This window comes from Perognathus longimembris, chromosome 2 (genome assembly GCF_023159225.1).
Source record: "Perognathus longimembris pacificus isolate PPM17 chromosome 2, ASM2315922v1, whole genome shotgun sequence".
Taxonomy (NCBI): domain Eukaryota; kingdom Metazoa; phylum Chordata; class Mammalia; order Rodentia; family Heteromyidae; genus Perognathus; species Perognathus longimembris.
This window is the reverse complement of record NC_063162.1, coordinates 5,681,950-5,706,303: the sequence shown is the minus strand read 5'-3', so window position 1 is coordinate 5,706,303 and position 24,354 is coordinate 5,681,950. Positions and strand designations below refer to the sequence as shown.

At 50.8% G+C, this 24,354-nt stretch overlaps 1 protein-coding gene and 1 long non-coding RNA gene across 4 annotated transcripts in view; one reads left to right on the top strand and one right to left on the bottom strand.

Annotated features, from left to right (window-relative positions):
• Ctbp2 (C-terminal binding protein 2) overlaps positions 1-24,354 on the bottom strand; it is a 115,404-nt gene that overhangs the window by 37,652 nt on the left and 53,398 nt on the right. The window lies entirely within an intron of this gene.
• LOC125345957 lies at positions 16,797-24,315 on the top strand. The gene is made up of 4 exons (XR_007209822.1): positions 16,797-16,807; positions 16,978-16,983; positions 19,390-19,394; positions 23,725-24,315. It is a non-coding gene; the product is annotated as an uncharacterized LOC125345957 (long non-coding RNA).

The following is a 24,354-nucleotide window of genomic DNA, read 5'->3' as shown; positions in this document are numbered from 1 at the left end:
GTGTACCCATGCACCTTCCTGGGGCTCCATTTCCCCTCTAGCTGCGTGGGGACACCCTGACTGGCAACACCGGGGTCCACTGGATGATGAGCAACCCTGAACAGCCCGGGCCTGAAGCCCTAGCACCCAGACACTCCGACTGACCAAACCCAGGCTCCAAATCACTGCAGGTTCCATTAGCACCACAGACTCTAGGGACAGCTGGCCACTTTTCTCCATCCAGTCAGAATCCCAACTCAGTAGAGAGATTCAGGCATGGCGGAGGCCGGACCCGTCCACAGCAGGACAGGCAGATCAGACCCCATTGGCCAAACGTATGTAGTACCAGGGGGTGGGGGTGGGTGGCTAGGCAGACCCCAAGCAGGGGACAAAGTAGGGTGGAAGGCGCCGAATGTCACGGGTGAGACAGGTGTGCAGACCCGAGAGGTGCTATGTCTGTGTACTGGATGCCACAGGGGGTGAACAGAGAGGGAGCAGCAGGGACGGCCAAGCCATCTGCACACCCGCTGACGGTCTCCAGGAGCAGAGGAGGACAGCAGTCCCACAGATCACAGCCGGCTGTCTGGTTTGGTCATGTACAACCCTCCTCCTTCACAGGGTGGAGAGATCCGTACCCAAGGAAGGAAACATTTCAGTGTTTCCAGAGAGTGACACGCGGCGTCCCCGGAGGAACAAACTGAGGAGAGCCCAGAGACCAGGGTGCTTTGGCTTGCCCTGCTCTACCTCCCGGCACGGTTGTTCTGGCTCCACTGGAGGCCTGTGGTCAGCTGGACACAGGCACAGGGCTGTGTGCCCGACAGGCCTGGGACTGACTACAGGGCCGAGGGGCGAGGGTGTCCTTCCCGCCGCATGAGGAGCTCATTACTGGCTCTCAGAGGAGAGGACACAAAACATGTTTCCTGCAAAACCCATAACCCAGTGTAATGATGAGAAAAACATGAGACAAATTACAGTACAGGTAATAATCTGCAAAATGCATGCTTTTACTCAGAAATGGACACCCGTGGCTCATATGCCTGTATCTAATTCAAGACCTCCGAGGATTGTGGTTTAAAGCTAGTCTGGGCAAAAAACTCCATGAGACTCTTTCCCCAATTAATGAGCAAAAAAACCTGAAACAAACAACAACAAAAACAACAACCCTAAAACTGGAAGTGGAGCTGTTGCTCAAGTGGTAGCCTTCCTTGAGCACAAAATCTCAGGAATAGTGAGTGCCCAGGCCAAGTTCAAGCCCCATGATATGCACAAAACAAACCAAACAAAAATACACGTCCGAGAGGGCTAGGAGCAGACTTACAGGGTAGCCTGCCTGCCTATCATGCACAAGATCCTGACGGCAAACTCCCAATAATTCTTACCTGCCCCAAAAAGCCCTGTAACAGTCACCAAAATCTGAGTCTAGTTACTAATCACATCCACTGCAACCCAGGTACCATAGCAACATGACGTGTCAATCACAAGGAAAGGGAGGTGGGAGATAATACTCAGGAGCTGTACTACCGTCAGCTGTTATTCAACACTAAAATTGGTCAGGCTTCCGGACATCTTGGAGCTTGGACTGTAGTAACTGTCAAAGCGCACAAAGAGTTGACTTACCCCACACAGAAGCCTAAACATGAAGGACCTTGGGTAGGGCACTCCGCAAGCCTAGCTGCTCCAGGCCTGGCGCACTTGTACCCCTGCCATGGAGACAGCCACGTGCAGCCCCTAGGACCAAGCTATGTGAGGTGTGGCCTTGCGAGGCCATCTCCTTGGCAGACTCCTGCCCACATGCCCGACTGTGACAGATGCTACCCATAGGGCTAGCACCACAGAAGGACATCAAGGAATCCATGGATGCACAGAGCTACAAAATACAAGCTGAAGTCAGAGGATAATAATTCATATACCCACCCTTCTCTAGTCTCTCTCAAAGCAACATCACTGTCATGAAATCACTCTGGATGGCAGGAAAATCCATCTGGAACAAGGAAGGGCTTGATGCAGTGAGTTGCCAAGACAATTACCGAGTTTCCAAAGTTTTCCCAGGAGTGGAGGAGCTGAGCCGGATTTGTCACCAGCTCCCATGCCCAGCTACACGTCCTCAACCACTGCCTGGGTAGCAGAAGGCTGGGTACCCTGGGACGGAACAATGAGCATCATCAATCCCTAGCAACATGGTGGCTGGGCTGGTCTGTCTCACCGCGGGGGGTGGGGGTGGGCAGAACCCGTGCTTTCCAACGCGTTGCCCCTGCGACCTCTGTGCCCTCAGCAAATGCACGGGGGGGGGGGGGGCCCTCTCCCTCTTGCTCCTCCAGTCTAGGGCTCTCCCCATTCTGACATGCAACCTTCTACAACTTGGTTTCGTCTCCAACCCTACAGCTTGCAATCCAAGGCGAGGAGATCAACTGCAGGCCGGGATGTGCGGACAGGAGCCTCTGGGGAGCAGAGTGAGCATCTCCGTCCCTCTACAATCTCTGGCTAGCTCGTAACCCCTTCGCCAACCCTTCTGCCCATGAGACCAGCACAGCAAAGCACTGTGTGGCCAACTGCCTACGGTTAAAAACGTCAAATCACAATCAGGAGAAGTCCACTCCATAATGTATTTACAGTGATGCGTTCATCAAAACACACACGCGCTTGCTGGAAGCTTCCACTCACCCAATCCTATTCCCACCGTGAAATACCTTAGGGTGAGATAGGGTCACTTCTGTTGCTACCATGTTTCAGAGAGATTCTCACCTATTTTCTCCATTCCCCTCTGTCCTTGCCCCGCTCCTTCCCCAAGATGAATACAAGCCAGAGATGTGAAACTATTTCTAAAAAAAAAAAAAAAAAAAGTTTCTTTCCCCAGAAACTGAATAGTAATAATGATGAAAGATCTCTTATTTGATAAACTATACACGTCAGTTAGTAACACTGAGTCAACATTGTTTCATTAATAAGTGGTTAATAGTAGAGCAGAGGAGACATCTGAAAAATCATGGTACCATTTTCCATAAATCTATAAGACTGCTCTTAAGCAAAGCCTAGTAAATGTTTTCATCAAAGGGAAGTTGCCAAGACTAAAGCTCCTTGTGCAGTAATTCCTTCCCACCAACCTTTCTGACAGACCTGTTCTGCCCTCTGGGTTAAAGCAATATTCTCCAACTGGGTGCTGGGGACTCACATCTGTAAATCCTGGCTACTCAGCAAGCTGAGATTTAAGGATCCAGGTCCAAAGCTGGATTGGGCACAACAGTCCACAACAATCCTGTCTTCAACTAACCACCCCAAAACCACACCACACCAAACCAAACCAGAATTGGAGCTGTGGCTCAAAAGACTGGACTACTAGGCTCGAGTGAAGAAGGTAAAGGACAGTGCTCAGCTTGAGTTCAAGCCCAATTACCACCACAAAAACAAAATAAAAAGCAATACGCTCTCCATATCCACATGCTTTCCTGCTGTGAGGGGTCGACAATTTCTAGTGGTTTCTGATCTGTCCACCCACCCACATCTACTCTGCGGAGAAAGGAAGGGGCCCCCTCCTACTCAGGAGCCTTGCAGACGCTGACCGACACCCAGAGCAAGACACTGCAGTCTCATGAGCATTCAGGGGCGTGTGAGCTACGAACAGAGGACGTGACAGAGCCACCTAACCAATTCCTAACCACATGGGCAGTGAGCTCCCAGAGGAAGGAAGAAGACGCCAGCGCACCATGCAGATGCAGAAGCCTCCAGGCTCCCATTCCCAAGCGCTGGCATGTACACGGTCAACATGGTGAACCTCCCTCCCCAGCTCCAAAGACAAGTAAGGCCAGAAAGATGGCAGTAAATGCTTACCAAGACCCAAAGTAAAACAGAACAAGTGGCCACGAAACCAGAGACTGCACTAGTCGAACAAGTTTCAAGTCGAACAAGGTTCTCGGGGGGAACACTGGGGAAATGGAGAAATAAAACCCTTGGTCAACAGACAGTAAGTCTCTAAAACCACAGTCAATAGTATTCCCTGCCATAAGAGTAAGATCAAGAAAATGCCGAGTTCCACTGTACACCACTTCTGGAACAGACAAGCCCGTGTGCAAACACAGGGCCACGGAAAGCTGCAAGCTCAGAGAGGAAGGGAGGGAAGTGTGGGAGTCTGGTGGAACCTGGCAAGTGAGAGTAAAGGGCCAACTACATGCAGAAATGGCGGCCAGGGCAGTTGAGGGGTTAGGAAGAAAGCAGCATCTCTAAGCTGTGATCCACCCGCCCCTGCGAGGCAGCCTGTGAGAAGAGGCGGCAGGGAAGAGGAGACAAAAGCGGGAGAGGCCTGCGTCCTTCCTGACTCGCAGGCAGGGAAGCCACCGCGACCACCGCGCCGACCCCGCAGCTCCACCGGAGAAAAGGCTGCTCTCCAAGACGCTGTGCGTTCCTTTTGATAATCTGCTTCGGGACTCATTATCTTACAAGATCCCAAATCATTAACGAAAAATAGTTGATTACAGTTCTGGCAATCATTAACGAAGCCATTCCTTTAAAAACTGTTGGATGCAATGCACAGAGGGACGGCGGGACGGCGCCCCCCACGCGCTCGGCCCAGTCCCCCCCTTGTGAACTGGGCCTGGCGAACCATTCGCTCAAGGCGCCTTTCCTGTTTCTGCAGTTGCTTGAGCCACAGCGCTGCTTGAAAAACTCATCTCGGACCAAGTGCTGGGAGCCCATGCGTCTACTCCTGGGTACTCGGGAAGCACAGATCTGAGGATCACGGCTGAGGACAGTTCAAGTCTCTGAGACTCAGATCTCCAATGAACCCCGCGAAAGCGCTCAGGCCCTGAGTTCAAGCCCTTGAATCAGCACACACAAAACCAAACCTAGTCTCAATGTTCATGATGCCCACTTAGAAGCTCAAAACAGTTTTAGTTCTCCAATGGAATTTACACTGCTTTCCAATAAGCATTTTGCATGAAATGGACACATTAATAAATTGGAAGTCAATTTACGCAGTGCAAACATATATAGTCTAATGGTCATGACGGCTGTGTTTTTACCAAGAATATAGGTATATCAGGACATAATATACTTATAAAGCAGCCAGTGTCCCAGTTTGCTACTGTGTACAAGCAGCTACATGAAGACCTCCCAGCAACCCAACACCAAGAGACTCATCAGTGTGGCCAAGGGGTGATACTGGGTGCCGAATGCTACGTCCTCTCACCCGGGCCTTCCTGAGGAGAAATTCTGTCCTTAGTGCCAGGGGCCAGATGTGAACCCCCTCAACCCACACCATCAGATGCCTGAGGAGGTTTTAGATAACAGCCCGGGTGCAGACGGGTCTCACCATTGGCACTGCCAGCTACCTTGAAGAGTTCCTTGCAGTGGGGACTGTGTCTCAAGTACTTCATGTGCCATCTACTTCAGGAAGCACCCCTGGCCTGAGATTCCCAGGAGAAATCCAGTCACCCAGTCCCCTCCTCCCACCCCCCACCCCCGCCCCAGGATGACTGAAAAAGGAATCCAGACATGGTTACAGTCACCTGGGGCAAAGTCTTCTGGAAGCAGCACTGTCATTAAGCATATAGTAGGGGTCAGAAATGGTGGCCCTGTCTGCAATCCCAAGCTACTTAGGTGGCAAAAGGGGGGGGGGGGTAGGAGGGCAATTCAAAGCCAGCTCAGAGAATCCACACTTTAACCAATAAAAAGCTGGGAGTGGGGGCATGGGTCTGTCATCCCAGTAGAGTAATGCTCTGGGCCTAGCGAGACAAAAATGCAAGAGCCACCTTAAAAATAGCCAACTCGGGAAAAATGGTTGTAGATATGGGGCTCAAGTCGTTGAGAGCCTACCTAGCAAGAACGAGAGTTCAAAACCCAGTCCAACCCTCAAAAAACTGAAGACTGGCAGAGCAGAGCAGCCGGGAGTTTAACCCTCTAGAACTGTCCCCAAATACATAGCTCCACAGACCAATCCACGTACCTATCTACAGAGTAACAAACACACAGGTCAATTTATAGAGATGAGTAGAGACATCTATACACAGGGCGAAAGCAATAAAGACTACAGTCAACTAGGTGACACAGACGGCCATCTTTCTACCAAGGCCAGTGTGCCATAAAAACCTAGAAGGAGAGACTGTCTTCTGCGGTGACCGTTGTGCTTTCCACACTGAAGTAGTAAGTGTGACTCGGGAACGTGTTCCAGAGTGCACCTCATGAGTTCGTTGCTAGGCTCTGGGAATGTTTTTCCTGTACCTTTCAAAGCCCCACCCTGGCCAGCGGCTGTTCCTACGCAGCTGCTGCGGGCTCAGCAGGCAGAGTAGGTTGAGATGTCAAAGGGCAGAGCTGGGGTTGGCAGACCGGAATGGCCTGTCTGGGAACGCCCGCCACCCCCAGGCAGAGCCCAGCCGTGGTCTCTGTCGCAAGGGGTCCATCTCTCCAAGCACCTCACATGCTTTCACTCTAATTCCCCTGCGCCCCCGGGGAACTGGAACTCTCCACCCTCCGGCCGCAGCTGGGACTGCAGGCCTCCACACCCAGATTCTTACTCCGGTTCTGTACGGAGGCGTGGGTGGGTGGGACGGACGGGGTCCTTTGAGCCTGTCCACATTGCTGGTTTCCCAGAGCGGCAGGGATACTGGCCAGAGACTCCCCTACAGAGCCAGGGAAAACCAAGTGGGAACCCTGACTCGTGCTCTGCGGAGGTGACCCCACGTGTGACATGAAAAACAGTAAAATTTCTAAAAGAAACGAAAGAGAATGTCCTACAGACCCAGACAGATAATGACCGAGATAAGGCATAAAGGCACGAACCACAAAATACGTGATGACAGGAACCAAACCTCCCTGCCCCCAAGAAAACCCACTTCTGCTCATCACATCCATTAAGAAAGCAAGAATACAAAGCAGGAGAAGGCATTCCAACGAAAACACGCGAACAGGACTTGCACCAGACTCTATCAAGAATCTCTACACTTCTAGTATGCCTGTGTTGGAAACTTCATCCCCGGTGTGAAAGAGCTGTCTGCTGACAGGACCTCAGAGCGCCTCCTCGGGGCAGAAATCCTCTCATCATTGCAGGGAGAGGGTGCTTTATGTAAGAGCAGGTTCTGTCTCAGGAGGCCTGGTAACAAAGCTGGCAGGTTCCCTGGTCTTAGACGGCCTACTCATCCTAACTTACCAGTCTGGGGTGCAACACAAAGAAAACCCCCAAGAAACCAACGTCTAAAACAGTAAAAAAACAAACAAAAAAAAACCCAACAAAACCAACAACAAACTTCATCAGGCTCTTCCTTTAAGAGAAATGCCAACAGAGACAATTAGGTCCCCAATGCCCATGAATGATACAACATATAAACTGTAGTCTATTCACAGACAGCAATAAATTAATGTTGTGTTATTCTACTCCCATCGAAAACAAAAACCAAGCTGGGCGCTGGTGGCTCCTGCCTGTAATCCTAGCTACTCAGGAGGATCTGAGAGGATTACAGTTCAAAGCCAGCCTGGGCATTCCAAGAGACTTTATCTTAACCACCAAAAAAAAACAGAAGTGAAGCTGTGGCTCTAGCACAAAAACTCAGTAACAGTACCCAGGCCGCGTGGCCAGCACAAAGGCAAAAACGAGGTATAAAAAGCAGTTTGGCCTAACTACACATCCAGAGCCTTGCGCTCCTCTTCCAATCGCTACAGCAATTCAACCGCGTCAACCATGCGGGGTGAGCACCGCACTGCCCTCTGCCCTCCATTCGGAGGGAACGGGGAGGGGCCACACCCGGCCCCTCCCTCCCACAATGGATCCTTTCCCAGGGGCATTCCCCTGGTCAGTAAGGCCCCACGCACCACAACAAGTTAGCGTCTTAACCCTGGGCGGCTTGACATCCATGAAGAAGTCAACACTGCTTCTGGAACCGAAGGTTGGGAGCTTTGCTGTCCACCGGGTCACCTTCTTCCCTTTGCTCCTTTCTGAGGACCCTGGGCCAGGGCCCTCGACCTTTCACTCCCTTCAGCTTCCCCCCTCTGCTCACCTCAAGAGAGGGTACCTGCCAAGGAGTGCAGATCTGGCTCAAAAAGACCTCATAAAACCCAGTGCCATTCGGGTCAACGTGATCTGGGGATGCGAAGAGGAAAACCGAAACCGAGTCACGCCACCAGTTAACATTAGAAGACACCCAGGCCAGCCAGAAGAAGCGCTTGTGAACATCCAGACTTCTTCCTGGAGTCTGTAAAAGCGTAGAATGTGGCTTTTTCACCCTCTCTTCTCTTCCTCTCGCCTCCCCCTTTCAATGGCCTGTTCTGCCAAGAGTCATCTGCCTCACTACTTCCTGCTGACCCATTAATTACAATAACAAGAAATAACCCCGAGTGATATCATCCAAACTTTCACTTCCTGGAGAGAACCAACAGATGAGGCCAACTGCCACATGTGTCCAGATGCGCCATTCCGTCATTCTGGAGAGAAAAAGAAATCATGGCTCTTGTAAGGCCATGAAAGCTTTGCGTTTACAGAGGCACTCGGCTAGGGAGGTTTTATAAGTTAAATAAAAATAAGACGTGTGTCAGGCACCCACTACCAGCAAAATGCAGCTATTGTAAGGGTAAAACAAGCCATCGATTGTGTGAGGCTGTGCGTTTAAGTTACACACATAAAGAAAGGCCACATTTTCAAGACACATGTAATGAGATGCAGAGCGGAGAACACACTCGGTGTGTTCCCGGCATGTGTGAGCTGAGGGAGTGGAGTTTAAGGTTCCATGTCTGCAGGGAAAGGGGGCATGGGTGGGTAAAGAGAATGCCCGTATGGGTGGTTTCGCCTAGTCCATGCCCTCGGTGATGGCGGGTGGGGCTGGACTCCTGCCCCACTCCAAGCTGCCTGGGGCTCTGAGAGAGGTTTCCTCACACGTAGCCAACAGTGACCAGTGTTTAATCTTTCCAAAGGGATCAAAGAATAGCACACCCTAGAAAGTTCTGTGCTTGGGATTTATAGTAGAGCTTTCTCTGGGGCAATCGGCTGTACCCAGAAGAATGGAAAGCCCGGTCAGCGGTGTGATTTCTCTGTGATGTGGCCCGGGTCGGCTGCGGGCCTCTATCTTCCAGTGCCTGCTACCCGGACCCAGCTTCAAGCTGCCTTCTATGCAACTAGCCCAAATTCGACCACAATGTGTCCTCAAACTCCGGCAGTCACTTTTGGGTTAGGGTTTTATGAGCTAAGGCAGACCTCTGATAAAGGTGGCACTGCCAGGTGGGTATTGAGGAGGGGCGGAGTGGTCAGCCTACGGCCAGCCACACTCTCCTAGCCGGCGAGGGAAAACTTGCCGGAGATCTGACATCACAAACACTCCCAAGAACTCAAGTGGAATCGTATGCAATGCATAGCCTATGAAACCGAGAGTAGGAGGATGAAAGGTGATTACAATGAAGATATGCCGTGTTTATAAAGCGAATCGTCAAAATGGTAACTTCTTTGGAGAACGACTTAAAGATAATAAAAAGGAACTCGCAGGGACCACCCCTCATGGGAGGCCCCAGGCTTGGCTACTGAGATCAAGAATTCAGGCAGCTTCTGGAAAATTCTTCCCTCTGGAATAGCAAATAGTACCTGATTATTTCTGCTTACAGTATACCCTCACAAGGCCTTCAGTACTAATCGTTCTGTATTTTCAGTGAACCCGAACCTACCCATGCACCAAGCAATTCTATCACCGGCAACTCCATGTTCTACACATCAAGACCATTCCACTTCCAGAACTTTCCAAACCCCAGTCGTGCTGTCATGGGCTGACCAGGCCTTGCTTGATCCAGTGGAGAGGGCCGGCTCTCCCCCCACCACATCTTTTTCTCACCCTAAACCACAATGGTGTTTCGCTTTTTCGAAGATGAAAAACTGTTTCCCCTAGCGCCATACATGGCCAGGTGTTTCTTATTTAGACCAGTTACAAAAACGCAAAGGCAACGCAGGTTTCCGCCTCTTCTATTTGGCCTGCGGGTGAGTGGCTGAGCAGCCAGTGACATCAAGCAGCTATTTAAGCGTGTCCCTGGGTCTTAGCACCTTGTCTATGGTACGTGGAAGGCTTAGAAGGCAGCAACTTACACAGCTAGTGGCTCAGGCCGGCCGAGCCCCACACGAGAGGGCTGTGGGGAGATTATACTTGACATCATCTACCTAAGTGACCTGCGCCCACACTTAACCTCAGCACCTCGGTTCTGGGGACAGCATGCCCTTCAATGTCTCCGGATACACGCTTTCATGGGAAAGTGAGACTCAGCGAAAAACACAAAAGGGTGGCCCGGCACCAGCATTCCTTTGTGGACTAAATGGCCTATTCCCGGGCGTATTCTCATCGACAGAAGACCAACGTATATATCGTGGTTGCTGATCGGGTTTGAAATCACTTCCAAAATTAGGGAGAGGTGACCGTTTCAGTGGTGAGCTCCCGGACAGAGCTTCTCCTCAGATACCAACAGAGAAGCCCTAATTCCTGTCTCGTGCTGAAAACCACTTCCACTAGGAAGCAGGCTGTGGAGGAGCACTTGCTTTCCTTGCTTCGACTCTGAAGGCTTGGGGTAGGATTTTTCAGGCCAAGGAGGCCCTCACTGCATCACCGGTCGCCATGCTAAATGATTCCAATACCGTACCCGAGCGCTTGCCGGGGATCCTGTCAAACGAGATCTCCTCCCAAGTTAACTCTGCTGTGTATTTATGCATTTCAGATCACAGCTCACTGCGAAACGCACAAATCACTTCAACAGAGTGTAAATTTAACTACCATGAAGGCATTTTATACTCTGCTTAACTTCACTAAGGGGCCCATATTTTGTGGAGCAGATAAATCAGACTTCTCTATAACTCTACTTCAGGGAACAGAAGTCAGAACTTATAAAGAGAAATAAACCCAGTCTCCTTGGATTGCAGGGCAAAAAACCTCACACCTACTTATTCATCCAAGAGTCCCTGTTTGTCACCTGTACCTCTTCAAACATCCAGATTCCAGGAGCACACCTGGGCCCAGGTGAGGGGCTGGGGGCATAGGAGTGGGAGGCTGGGACCTCACAGGGCACTTCCTCCCTGCCTTGGGTCACTGACCTCTGGCTACACGGAAACAACAGGGACTGGCCACTGCTCACTGGACACACCCCTAGCACTGCCAGGGACAACAGCTGCACCATCTTTGGGATGTCATCACTGGAAACACGATCTCTTCTGACTATCTTCTGAAGTGAACTTGATGTCCTAATGCTAAAAGGTCCCCAGATGCACATGAGAAGGAAAAAAGAAAAAAAGAAGGCATAGGAGGGGATTCATGTCCACAGCAGCTGAAGTCATGAATTATTGAAAGGTTGAGGGAACCTTAGCCGTGGCCCATCTGGAAGGGTCCATGTGGGCCTCAGGTTGTCCCCAAAGTTCGACAGCTGCTGGCGGGGGGTGGGGGGAGAGAGAGGGGAGAGAGGGTCCATAGGCCTGAGAACGTGGCAACTACAGCCACTGAATCCACAGGACACCAGAGGACACAAGGCTCAGTGTATGTAACACTACACAAGTCACACGTAAGGAACACCTCCTCCTCCACCCCACACCAACACCTGAGGCATTACCACATCACGCACGGATGCCCTGGTTGGGTGGGGGCGGGGGGCGGAGAAGACTCGAACATTTCCTTCCTTTCTGGCTTGAAGAAAGTTGTGGGTAAGACAGTGCAGGACGGGACGTCTGCAGCAACCTGAGCACAATAATCAAAAGCAGTGATCGCGTGTAACATACTGAACAAAAGCACCTCAGAGTCAGACCTTACCAACGTAAAAATACGTGCAAGGAAAGGAAAAGCCAACAAGTATAGCAGAACATGCCACCATCTTTAGCGATCATTAGGATCACTGATTCCAAGGAGAGCTATACCACCCGTGAATGCTGAGGTACCAACTTCAGAGGGGCTGGGACCAGAGAATCTTGGCTTGAAGCCAGTTAAGACTCCAATCAACCACCAAGAAAGCTGGAAGTGGAACTGTGTGGCTCACGCGGTTAAATAATAGCCTTGAGATTAAAAAAGCAGCTCGGGACAGTGCCGAGGCCCCCAAGTTCAAGCTCTAGACTGGCACAGAACAAAAGCTTTACACTGGGGGAAAAAAAGAGGCCTACCTTAACCCAAGTGACCAAAATTCACCTCATCAGCATTAAGACCAAACTAGTCACGGGCTCATCATGTCCTCCTTGGGGAGCCACGGCCCCCCACCCTCCACCCCCACCCCCACCCCAGGCAGCACACGCCGCCGCCGGCCACACTGGCGGGTTGCTCTGGCAGACAGCTTCGCCTCCAAATCTAGCCCTCTCTGTAATTAACCCAGACTTCCCATTATAATCGTTTAAAAATTTATTATGCTCTTTGCCCCGGGTTAAGATTTTCAACTAATTTTGACTGTCGCCCGTGACCACACAACGGTGGCCGGGCAAGTCACACTGGCACATGAGATCCCACCATCAGCCGTCCGGTCGTGTCCAAAAGGCCTTTGGCACTACCTTTCACCCTGGAAAACCCAGGACAGAAGCCACAACTTTGGGAGAGGGGTTCCGAGAGCACACCGAGCAGGATTTAGGTCCTCGCTTCCTCTGAGCCGGCCAGGGGGACTGGAGAACACACGAACAACATTTACTTAACGGTTTAAGATGGGGGAACTGTTGTGAGAAGCTGCCTTTTGCCAGATACAACCTTTCCAGGCTCAGTTTCCTCATCTGCAAAAGGAGTGGAGACGACATGGGGCTGTGGCTAGGTAATCCACCCGCGTGCCACCGGGCTGAGAAGCGGACTTTCTCCGGGACCCAGAGCCCGCCAGGGGCTATTCTAGGCATGTTTATACTTCTCTGTAGGCAGTAAACAGGCATCAGCTCCAAGGTCACCACACAGGGTGACCGGGCCAAGTCATCCGTTCAGGTCTCGGAAGCCGTGTGGAAAGGTGACTGAGTGGATGAGTCGCAGGGACTGTATGACCCAGAGGGTGGAGGGCGGGTATGGGCTGAAGACCCATGCCAGGAGGCTGAGAAGACCCCAGCAGCCTTAGCTCGGGGCTCCTGGAAGGTGCTCTGGTAGAAGCAGACTTCTAGGCCAGCCAGGTTGCTTCCCAGCCATGCTTTCTGCCTTGTCGGTCTCACCGCACCCAGGAAACAGCAGCAGCAACAACCGGCACCCCTGCCTCCTCTCTTCCTTCAGCCCTGTCTCCCTGACCCCCGAGTGCATTCCCGACACCCTACCTCATGATCCTGAAAACCCTTTCCCCGCTGCTGCCCAGGGGCGCTGACCTCAGACCACCTGTTCCACCGGCACCTGACACCTGGCCGTGACCGTGCGCGCTGCCTTTGCCACCTCGGCAAATCTTCGCAAAGCGCACTTGCCCTTGCACATTCCCCTGGCTCGGTGCACACGGAGCTCACTCCTTAGCAACCCAGGGCTGACCCAGCCCGGAGTGGCTCCAGCAAGCCCGGCTTGGCTCATGACCACCTGGCCTGCAAAGGGCACCACCACCAACCCCCCACTCGCCACCCAGCGCCCAAGCTGCGACGCCACGACATCGGTGGGGGACGGAGAGGCAGATTGCAAACAGCTGCCGAGTTCCGAGATCAAGAGTTTTATTTTAGTGGCTATGGGGAGAGGAGCCGCCAACATTTCTACTAACAGCATAATTATATCAGAGAAAACTCCCTCCTCCTCCAAGATTCCCGCACTGCCTTGACAGCGATTTAAGCAGCCGAGAAAAGATGGTGAAGACAAAGTCATTACAGCAAGATCCCATCTCCTTCCCCTGCACACGTCTGACTCTCTTTAGTGACAATGAAAGAAAGCCACAGAGAGCCCTGTGTGCAGCAGCATTACACAAAGTGTTTAGTGGAGGATTTAGATGTTGTAAAGATCCCATTAACCGCAGATAATTTCCAGCTCTGACTCCAGACAGAGCTGGTAGGTTTGCTTCTGCAATCAGGGCAAAGAGCCTCTGACGGCATGCATTTCGTGGGACGTGGCGCCACAGGGCACACCGGCCCCGCCCACGCCTCCAGCTGCCCAGCTCTGCCAACTTGGGTCATTTTAAATGGCTTTTGTGTGTCTGCTCTTGCCAGTCTTTGCATCATTTCCAGATGCATTGTGTGTATGTGTATGCGTGCGTGCCTGCGTGTGTGTTAGAAACTCAAATTTTCACACTGGCAACTTTCCAAACCATCCCAACATCTTGAGAGCCACGGACAGGACCCTATACACGAGTTGACCTCCTCCTGACGGCCTCCCGGGCAAGCCTCGGGCAACTATATGCTCCTTCATCTTCACATTTTCTGGCAGTGGCCTTCTGTGTCCTCTTGAAAGGCTGCCCCCAACCTGTCTCCCAACGTGAATCCTCAGGGCAAGACACACGCCTAATTCTGTGTCCTCTCAGGTTTCCATGTTGAAATCCATGGCCCCAAGTGACAGGATTAAGGTCATGCTAGAAGCCATGGAGAACAGCACACATAAACACAGAAAGAAATCGTCATCCGTGACTCAGGAAGCGACCTTCACAGACACTCAGACCGCAGATATCTGGGTCTTAAGACTTCTCAGCAGCCAAGAAGAGTGAGGAACAAATTGCTGTTCTTTATCAGCTAAGATAACAGACACTTAACTTTACAACAAACTAGCAAAAGCGCAACCCACTATGGGGGAATGCGGCGGGGGGGGGGGGGGGGGGGGTGGCGCTTGCCTTCTAGAAGAGCCTGAAGAATTGTCCCCTGCACATATTCATGCACACAATCTCTGAATATGGTCTGTAGACAGCAAAAACCCAGGCAGCTGTAGCCTCGACCTTAAAAGAAGAGAGGGGTTGGGGCCAGGACTTAGTAAGCATAGAGGAAACCATGAGGACAGGCAGTCACCACACACACACTGGGCCCATCCTGTGATACCCCTGGGACTCAATGACAGGCGGTGCAACTGGGCCCAGCTGGTGGGAAAGGAGCGGCTTGCTTCTACAGACTTGTACTATGGCCATTCTACTGACCCAGCTCCACCCCACCGCATGCCTTACATCCTGTCTGCATTCATTTTCCCCATCAGCCTTTCTGCTTGGCTAAGAAGAGTGCATATCTCAGAATGTACTGGACAACTCAGACTGGGACCTCTGTGCTTCTTCTGCACAGACTCCCAGGACATGCAGTGACCTCCTTGGGAGAGGCCAGGTTGCCTGTGAACAGTTCACCAGCAAACAGATGGTCTGTGTCACCAATGGACAAAGTGGATGCTTCTTAAAATTCTTCAGGATTAAAGGAATCATGGTTTCTTCTCCTGCAGCCCAGCTCTCTCTCTCCTCTCTCTGGAACACGCTGTCTTCCTCTTTTACAGGACAGTACTCCCAGGCCAGATGTTTTCCCCTCTGGGTTCAATATCCCCAAGTCTATCAGAGGCCTTCCTGCCCCTTTATCCCATCTGTGTCTAGAGAGCTCTTTCTGAGGGTCCAGGTGCTATGACAACTGGCCCTGGAATCCGACCCAGCACTGTTCCCCTCCAAGAGCACAAATGTCACGGCTTCCAGAATTACCAAGCGCTGAAGTAGAGGGATGAATGGTCACCTACCATGTGGCAAGCAGTAATGGGACTATGTGTCAGAACAGGACCTCGCAGAACAGCACAGCAGTTGGTCAGTAGGAGTAACAAAAGATCAACATACAGTGATCAACACATAGTGAGTCTGAAGTCCTGGGCTGCCTTTGTTGAAGAAGGAACAGGGAAGCAGGAAGGGATGACTTGTACAGAACAGCAGGGGTGGGTGATAAACCACCGCCACAAATGAAGAGTTCTCAGCACATAAACACTGTTTCTTCATGACTCCAAAAGACTGGCAGGAAGCATGGGCACTGCCTCTTCTGGAATTTTCCAATGGAAGGTTTCTCTGACACTGCAATGATGCTAAGTAACACAAATGTTCAGAGAATGTCACCTGTCAATCAACTCACTGGGAGCCCGGAAGTCGATTGTGGTAGGCGTGGATTGCCCATTCCGTGTGAAGCTGTAGGGGATGAGCCAACATCAGCTGTGCGTTCAGTCGCTGTTCTCAAGCCCTGTCCCAGGACTCACGATGTTGAGTTGCACACAAAATCAAAGGTAGGTATCACCCTCCAAAGGTCCCACTATGTTAACAAAGGCATCAAAGGAGGCCCAGCTGGAAGGAGGGTAAACATTCCCGAGGCCTCCCTACCACCTGAGGAACGGTTAAGAGAATCCAGCTGAAAGCATGAAAAGCAAACCCTTCCACTCTCTAGCCAGACAAATGCACCTTACACTGTAGCTGGGGGCTGCCTAGGCAGTTGCCCGGACACAGAATTAGTATGAGAACCATGCAAGAGTCATGTTCTAATCCTTCCTCCAAACATTCATTTCTACCACCAAGTGTACTCGTAGCTTAGGTATCACAATGAGCTGAGAACCACACAAAATAGTCCAGCACCCGATCCTACCATGAAAAAACACCTCCTTTAATACACAGATTAGGGAATAAAAATTGCTTTTTCACAAGACGGTTAAAAAGCAAATTGTACACTACCAATGAGATTTTGTTTCCAAACACCTGGAGGTTCTGAATGATTAAAGACGGACAGAAAACTTCAGATCAACCACCGACCAGAATCGGTGAAATTATTCTTAGAAGGATAACCAACTTTGAATGTGACACTTCAGAAGAAATGGTCTGGTCTGGCCTAGGAAAAGGACAGGTCGATGGGGCCATTTAATGACAATTTTGTCAACCCAGAGCCGCACTGTGCACGGAGCAGGGGTCCAGAGAACTTTCCACACACAGGACGCTTCCCCATCCTGGGTGTGGGCAGGACCGGCACGGGTCAAACTATGCCCAGTACTAGACGTCACTGGTAACGTATGCAGGAGTGAAAAGCCAGGGTGAGGAGCCTTCTACGGAGATCACAGGCACTGAACAAAGCCACTACTCACACGGGAAAGAGGCCTGTGGACCACAGTCCTGCCTTCGGGATCAGTGCTCACCAGCCCCTCCCAGCACGCCCCACTGGCGGCGGCTCCTCAGAGCTCCGTGTAATGAGCTGGAATGCACCCACGCTCCGCCCCTAGGACCTCAGGGGGCAAAGGAGCTTCAGGAATGACCGTTCCAGGGACAGCTCCAACACAGCACGGCTTGAATAGGAAATGGCCCGGCACAGGCTCCTGAGCTAAGGGATTCCTTCCCAGCTGGTGGTGCCGTCTGGGGAGGTTGGAAGGAAACTTTTTAAGAAGAGGGATCTGAAGTGGGTCACTAGGGAGTACGCCCTGGGGTATCTTATCCCTGGCCCCTCAGGTCTTTCTCTGCATCCCGGATGACATGAGCGGAACAGCTGTGCTACACAGGTCACGTGGACATCATGTAGTCTTCTGCACCATGGGCTCAAAAGCCAGCGGAGCTCAGTTACCATGGACGGAACCCTGGGAAATCAGCCACAAGAGGTAAATTTCTCCCTTTCAGTTGTCCTCAGGTTTGTGGTTGCATCACTGCAAAAGTAACACCCCATAGCTCATATAATCAAATCCAAACTTGTACATGAAGGTAGTAACATCATGGCCTTGGGCAGGCAGAGGGAGGGGAGACAGGAAACAGGAATGAAGCTCTAGGGTCAATCAGACTCAGACACACACACACACACACACACACACACACACACACACACACACACACACACACACGGTACTTCAAGAGACAGGATGATTGATTCACAAGATAGTTACAGAATCTATTACCCAAAATGAATCACATGCTGAAAGCATTCCATGCATACAATGTGATTTCCCAGGGAAAAGTATGAAGTAATGAGGTTAAAGAACACTGTGGATATTGCCATGACGAGGTGCTTTGCTATGTCCTCTCGGCCATGGCCATCATGGTCTGAAAACCCTGAAACTGAGCTAAAACAAATGGCTCCTCCCTGCCCCCAGGAGACTGGGAAGATGAAGAAGATGACCGATAACAATGATCACCAATTGGCAGTGTTCCTGCTAGGTCTAGGTCTGGCATACAGGATTTAACAAGAACTGACTCATTTATTAGTTTCAGGTTTTTTTTGTTTCCATTTTTAAGAGGTTTTATCTGGCAGTGCTGGAGACTGAGTCAAAGGGCTTTGCACATGGCTAGGCAAGCTCACCATCACCAAGTGACATCCCCATCTCTAACCCAGCTAGGTTCTTCACGCGCCTGTGAGGCTGGTGTTGCTACCATCTTCCTAGTTCAGGAGCCAGTAGGCAGTGTCCTCCCCAGGTCACACGGCTGGACAGGAGGAGGATTTGAGTTCACGTAGGTCATGCACACCGTTCTACCAAGAAAGAGTCATACAAGAGATGTGACTTAACATAAACGGAACCCAGCAAGTATAGGCTCCAGTCCACGCACAATGCTCTCTGTGTGTTCTGAGACAACTCAGGTATTCTTAGAAAGACAGTATCCTGAGGAGGAGAAGGGAAATTCGCTTTGCACTCTTTTATCACTTGCACTCTTCCTCTTTTCAACAGGAAACACAGTGGTCATTCGCACCGTCTCCTCTATGAAGAAAATAACAGGCATTCATCCAAGGCTCAAGCCTGTAACCCCAGCTGCTCAGGAGGCTGAAATGCATACACGGGTCACGATTCTACATCAGCCTTGGCCAGCAGAGTCTGTGAGACTTATCTCCAACTAACCACCAGAAAACCAGAAGTGGCACTATGGCTCAAAGTGGTAGAATGCTAGCCTTGAGCAAAAAAAGCTCAGGGACAGCGTGCCCAGGACCCAAGTTCAAGCCCCAAGACCAACAAATCGTTAAGCGCACTGTCATGTGACAGTAAAGAGTCAGGCACCAGGCACAAAGCCATGTCTGACCAGTGTGGCTTCTCCCACAGGCAGGACCCTCCTTCTGCAATCGAGGGACAGAGAAGGAAAAGACTATGCTCATCAGATGTCCCCATGACTAGTTTCAGGACTCCATTCATATGTGAACATATGAATGTCCCTTCAGCACAGAATCCTTTCCCTCTAAGGCAAGCACTCCACTTATGTTACTGCGAACTGTGAAAGCGTCCTTCAAGAATTAGCCATGCTCCCATTGTTAAGGCCTCCAGGCCCGGTCTTTTACAATCAAATAACCCTGAAACAGAAAGTATGCTTTCTACTGAAGCTTTTTTGGTACTAAGGAGAGAGAGAGCGATTTCTGGGTCAAAGGGCACAAGTGGTACTTGCTTAGGAAAGCGACATCTGCTTCAAGTTACGATTACTAGGACCCTTCTTCCGATCGGCGTCCACACACAAACACACAAGGGCACAGAGGCACAGCACTGCCGGTGTACCGGGCTGAGTTCTGATAAGCCAGCCTAGGGCCCACGTGACTCGAGAGAGGTGGCAGCAGGAGATGATGATCATGTAAGCCCCATGAGGATAGCAAAGATCACTTTTTTCTTCCCAAAGCGCCAACTACGGAAGCTGGCGTTTGATTTGGGGTTACTTTGCCCGTGAAGCACCCACGCCACGCTTTTTATGTGCTAGTGCCACTGTGAGGAGGTGCACACAGGGAGGGCACAGTGCCAGCCACACCCAAAGAGCCAAAGAGCAGGAGGGCTGGCATTTCCTGACCTGCCCCGGGGAGACAGCCGTGCTGCCCAGCCGAACGCGGCTCGGGGCCTAGCCGGGGCTCCTCCGAGCTCATCCAGCACCACCGCGCTGAACTTGAACCCAGCACTTGGCACAGTCGCAGCACTCAGTGATGCCCACGGCACGCCCTCCACGACCTCACCCCACCTTGGCCACCCCCTGACCAGCTCCCCATCCCAGCAAGCAACTGCTGGCCTCCAACGCTGCCTGAGAAACGCCACGCCACCGGGAAGGCTGAGTCTTCACTGTGGACGGAACCTCCCGAGGGAGGGGAATCCACTAAGAAAGCTCCCCGAAGGACTCCGGGGGCCCAAACGTCCTTCCTGATCCTGTGGGTGCCTCCTCGTGCGGAGGACAACCACTGCAGCAGGTCCTATTTTGGGCTGATTTTCCACATTAGAAGGCACAATGGCTAAGAAACACCGCCACCCACGAGACTTTGTTTAATTCAAAGTCAAATGCCAAAGCAGGAGAGCAGAGTTGTTTACCACATTTAGATTTTTAAATGGGCCTTCCTGGCCAGCCAGGCTGCCCCTCCCCCGCCCTGCTTTCAGACACAGCTGGGTGGGAATTCAGTGACCTAATATCATTGGACAGATAATTCCTTGCCTTGGGGAAAGACTGGCTAAGCCCATGGCATCTGCCATTTCCAATCTATGCTTTGGAACAGTAACTAAGGGTCTGTGCCAAGAAAGGGGAGGGGGGGGGGGGAAACAGGCAGCACAAAATGCCTTCCACAGTGGCTGTAAGTAAAACTAAAAAAAAAAAAAAAAAAATTAAAAAAAAATCCACCTCCAGCCCTGTTTGGAGTCACTGCTTTGCGTCTCAGTCAACTAAATCATCTCCAAGCCTGCGATGGAGAAAATAATTGAATTAAAGAGTTGCCATAACTCATTCAAGTGAGATAAAAACCATCCAGTGGGAAGCAAGAGGATGAGGCAAAGCCAGTCTTCAAGATAGTGGAGAGGGGAGAAAAGGCAAGATAGCGTGGTTCAAAGGACAGATGGGACTTCCCTAATTGTCCCCAGACTCTTAGCAGCAGGGGTGGTAACTAAATGGTTTCAATTAAAAGTTAAAGGAACGGGGGAAAGCAGGCGGTAAGTTATGCCTGGTGCTGATGAGACGATCCAGTCTGGGCGATGCTGGGTCCCGATTCCGACAGCCAAGTGCCAATGGCACACGAGCAGTGAAGCCATCCCCAGCGTGTCACCCTGACAAGGTGACGAATAAATCTGTCTGTCAAGTGCACTGTCACGAACAGTTGCCTGGGAGTAGAGGAGTCAGGCACCAGGCGTGAGGCGACGTCTCGGCGTTGGAACCCCTTCCGTCTGGCCATGTGCCTTCTTCTTCTACACACAGGGCCCTCCCTCTGCAATGGAGGAGCCGAGCAGGGAGCATGCTCAAGCCAGAGGGCACAGGCCATGGTGATGGACGGTGAGGTTATTTCCATGCCATGGACTGGACTGTGGGTGGTTCAAGGAGAACCTGATAATGAACCCAGAACATATAAACATCCACTCCTTAAACCAGTGAAGCACCCACGCCGAGGAACAATCGAGTGCCCAGGCCCGGCGGCTCACACCCGTGACCCTAGCTTCTCAAGCGGCTGGCTGACATCTCAGGATCGTGATCAAAGCCAGCCACGGTAGCAGCTGTATGGGGATACATGAGCTGTATCCCCAGTTAAGCACCAAAAAAGCCTGAAGTGGAGCTGTGGCACAAGAGGCAGAGCGCTAGCCTTGGGCAAAGAAAAGCTCAAAAATAGTGCTCAGGTAGGAAATGTCAACATTGACGTTGCCTGAATCGTCTCCAAGAGACTTGTTTACTGAAATTAACTAGTAGTCTAATGGTATGTATGTGTGTGCGTGAGAAAGTCTGGTATACAAGATTGTCCCAATTCTTCAGAGAAATTAACATTTCAATTCTGTTTTTATCTAGAAGTCATTAAACTGTGTAACATGAATTATTGGAAGCGTAACAGCGAATTAACTCTATTCATCAGCGAAGTCCAAACACTTTAGAGTGCATGGGTAATGAAAAAAGAGCTCCACATTTTCTATCTCTTCTCATTAAAGTAAACCGGTTTCCCCTCTCAGTATATAAAACTGTCTTCTCTTCATATAATTTATGCTACCATAAGCCAGCTCACATTCTAAACTGTTATGCGCCTCCAATTAATTTTTGCGGCTTTTGCCTGAAAATTTAATGAGATAGTAGTGTGTGAGCCCGTGACCCCTGAATACATGTGTGCGTTCCGCATTCAGGTTGGTGTAATAAAATAATCCGATCCGGACAGGAACAGCGAGCATCTCCATGGCCACAGTGCTGGAGGTAATGTGGAAACCAGGCCGACATGCTTGACTCTTTCAAATCTAATTATAAAATTTACCGGCCTCAAATTAAACTACTGCTACTCATCAACCCGGAAGCAAAGGAGAAGAAAAGAGCCCAGTGGAATTATCACCCTAGGTCACTTCTGTAAACATCCCTGTGAAAAGTTAAGATGGACGACCACTTGGCCAAGACCTTTGTTCTGTAGCATGGAAGTGAAGACTAGAATGGCTGCACTTCTCAAAGGCGACCCTAGAGGCAGCAAAGGCAAGCATCCAGGTGGATACAGTAGGGAAAGTTCCCCAATGGCCAGCCGTCTGCGTTCCTCAGATACACATGGCCACAGGCACGATGTATCCAATTCACAGTTCAGTGTACGGGCATATGCACACACTCTTCTGTTGTAGTATCCGTGTGTGCATGTATACGGTTGAAAGTCTGCACACAGGTGAGTGCACACATGAATGTTTGCACGTGTGTGCATCTAAGGGTATGCCTGCAGGAGTTGAGACGGAAATGAACAGGTAGGTCAGAGGCATGGGGACCTCTTAAGTCTCAGCGACAGGTCCTCTGTGGTCACGTGACCACGGTGTACACAAAAGTGCAACAGCCAACAGGACTAGTCTTAGCATAGTCATAAAGTGACTACTATATTTGTCTCTTTTTCTGAAGCTACTGGGGTTTAAGTGAGCTCGGGGCCGGGGGTCAGGCGCTCTACCACTGAAGCCACGCCTCAAGCCATTTCTCTCTTTTTTTAAACCATGTTAAGAAGACAGTCTTATCAGTAACTGGACTGTATTCTTGAACCTCAGGAGCCCAGAGTCCATTCCTTACTCTGATGATAATGGCACCACACACCCAAGGGTGGCGGAGAACGAACGCTAACAAGAGAAAATGCAGCACCCAGCAGTACGCATAGCCCTCACGTGGTCTTCGTGAGTTACAGTCCTAGGAAAGCCAGGAACCGGGGAAGGAATGGACCAGACTTCTGAAGGGGTGGGGGTAGACACTCAAGAAAGTGGTCTGCCCTTCTCAGCTGGGACCCCGGGAACCCTGCACACAGCAGGGAGTTTGAAGAGGCCCATTCTGATCTGAGGTTCACCCTCTGAGCCAGGTAGGTGGGGGACAGATCTCCAAACCCCATGCAATAAAACCCACCAGCCAGACTTGCCAAGTTGCATGTACTGTTGGTAAACAAACATACCCCTACAGAGGTGGGGGGGGGAACTGATCTAACAACACTGTCATTCACATCCAGGCCCATACTTACACCAAGAACCAAATGCTTGGGGGGGGTGGGAGGGGAGAGGTAGATGGTAGAACAGAATATGCTGGCTGTGCACCCCCAAAACAAACCATTTCTCACCCCAGCTGTGTTCCTCTTAAAACCAAGAAATCATTGGCTCTCATTACCCACTAAATGAACAGCACATCAATCCTCATCTTGCAGGTGTATACCACATGCTTGGAGTCAAATGAAGTTGCAAACCAACGCCCAGCACACTAAACACATCCAGTTCCCAGGGCTTCCTTTCCAGAGCCATTAGCTGGATAATCTGAGATCTCCAAATAGAAAAAGTATCTTTCCCACCAACTTGCCTGACTGGGGAAGGCCAAAGTCACAAAAGCCATGAACAAGACACTCTATTCCAGGCTTGCTAAGGGCACCTCTCCCCACCCACCCACTCCACCTGGAACAGCTCCACCATTCCAGAGGCAGCATTGTGAAATATGAAGGAGTGTAGTTTCTCACCCTCAATGGGAAAAGACAACAACTGCTTCCAGTAGAAAACCATCGATGGGGGCATACGAACCAAGTTGCTCTCATACCCCCAGGGCCAGAGGAGGTGGCATCTCCAAGAGCACATGCGCCAAGGACTACACAGATCACTAGGGTTTGGCTGTCTCAGGCAGGCCAGAACGGGTGGGCACCAGAGCAGGAAGGAACACAATCGCGGCAAGCAGCATCCTCCAAGGGGGATTCTGCACAGTCTCAAGCACTACAGCAGCAGGAAAAGGCCTGCAAGCTCTCCAGATCTGAGGCCTGGGAGAGCGGCGAATGAAGATTTCACCAAGATCACATATAACCACGGCACACAGCAAACCTTTGGGTGAGGAAGGGAAGCTATTAGCTGTTGTTACTGGCATGCACAGATGTTGTCTGTTTCTGAAATTCCCAAACAGATCAATTAGCATATTATAAAGAATTTACTTCCATTTTCCCTTGACAGATCATAAAAGCCAAAACACAATGCTCCGTTGGAAACTGACAAGTGTATATAGCAGAAGAGGTTGCATTAACTTTAGGCAACAGCGAGAGAAAATGGTATTTATAATGTTTAGACACCTAATTAATTCTAACAGTGGAATGTCAAATGCTATACGTGCATTTCTTTGGTAACCAAAGCCCAACATCGCGAGTCAGTTCTGCTCGCATTTCCCCTGACTTTTGCACCCAGCACGGTA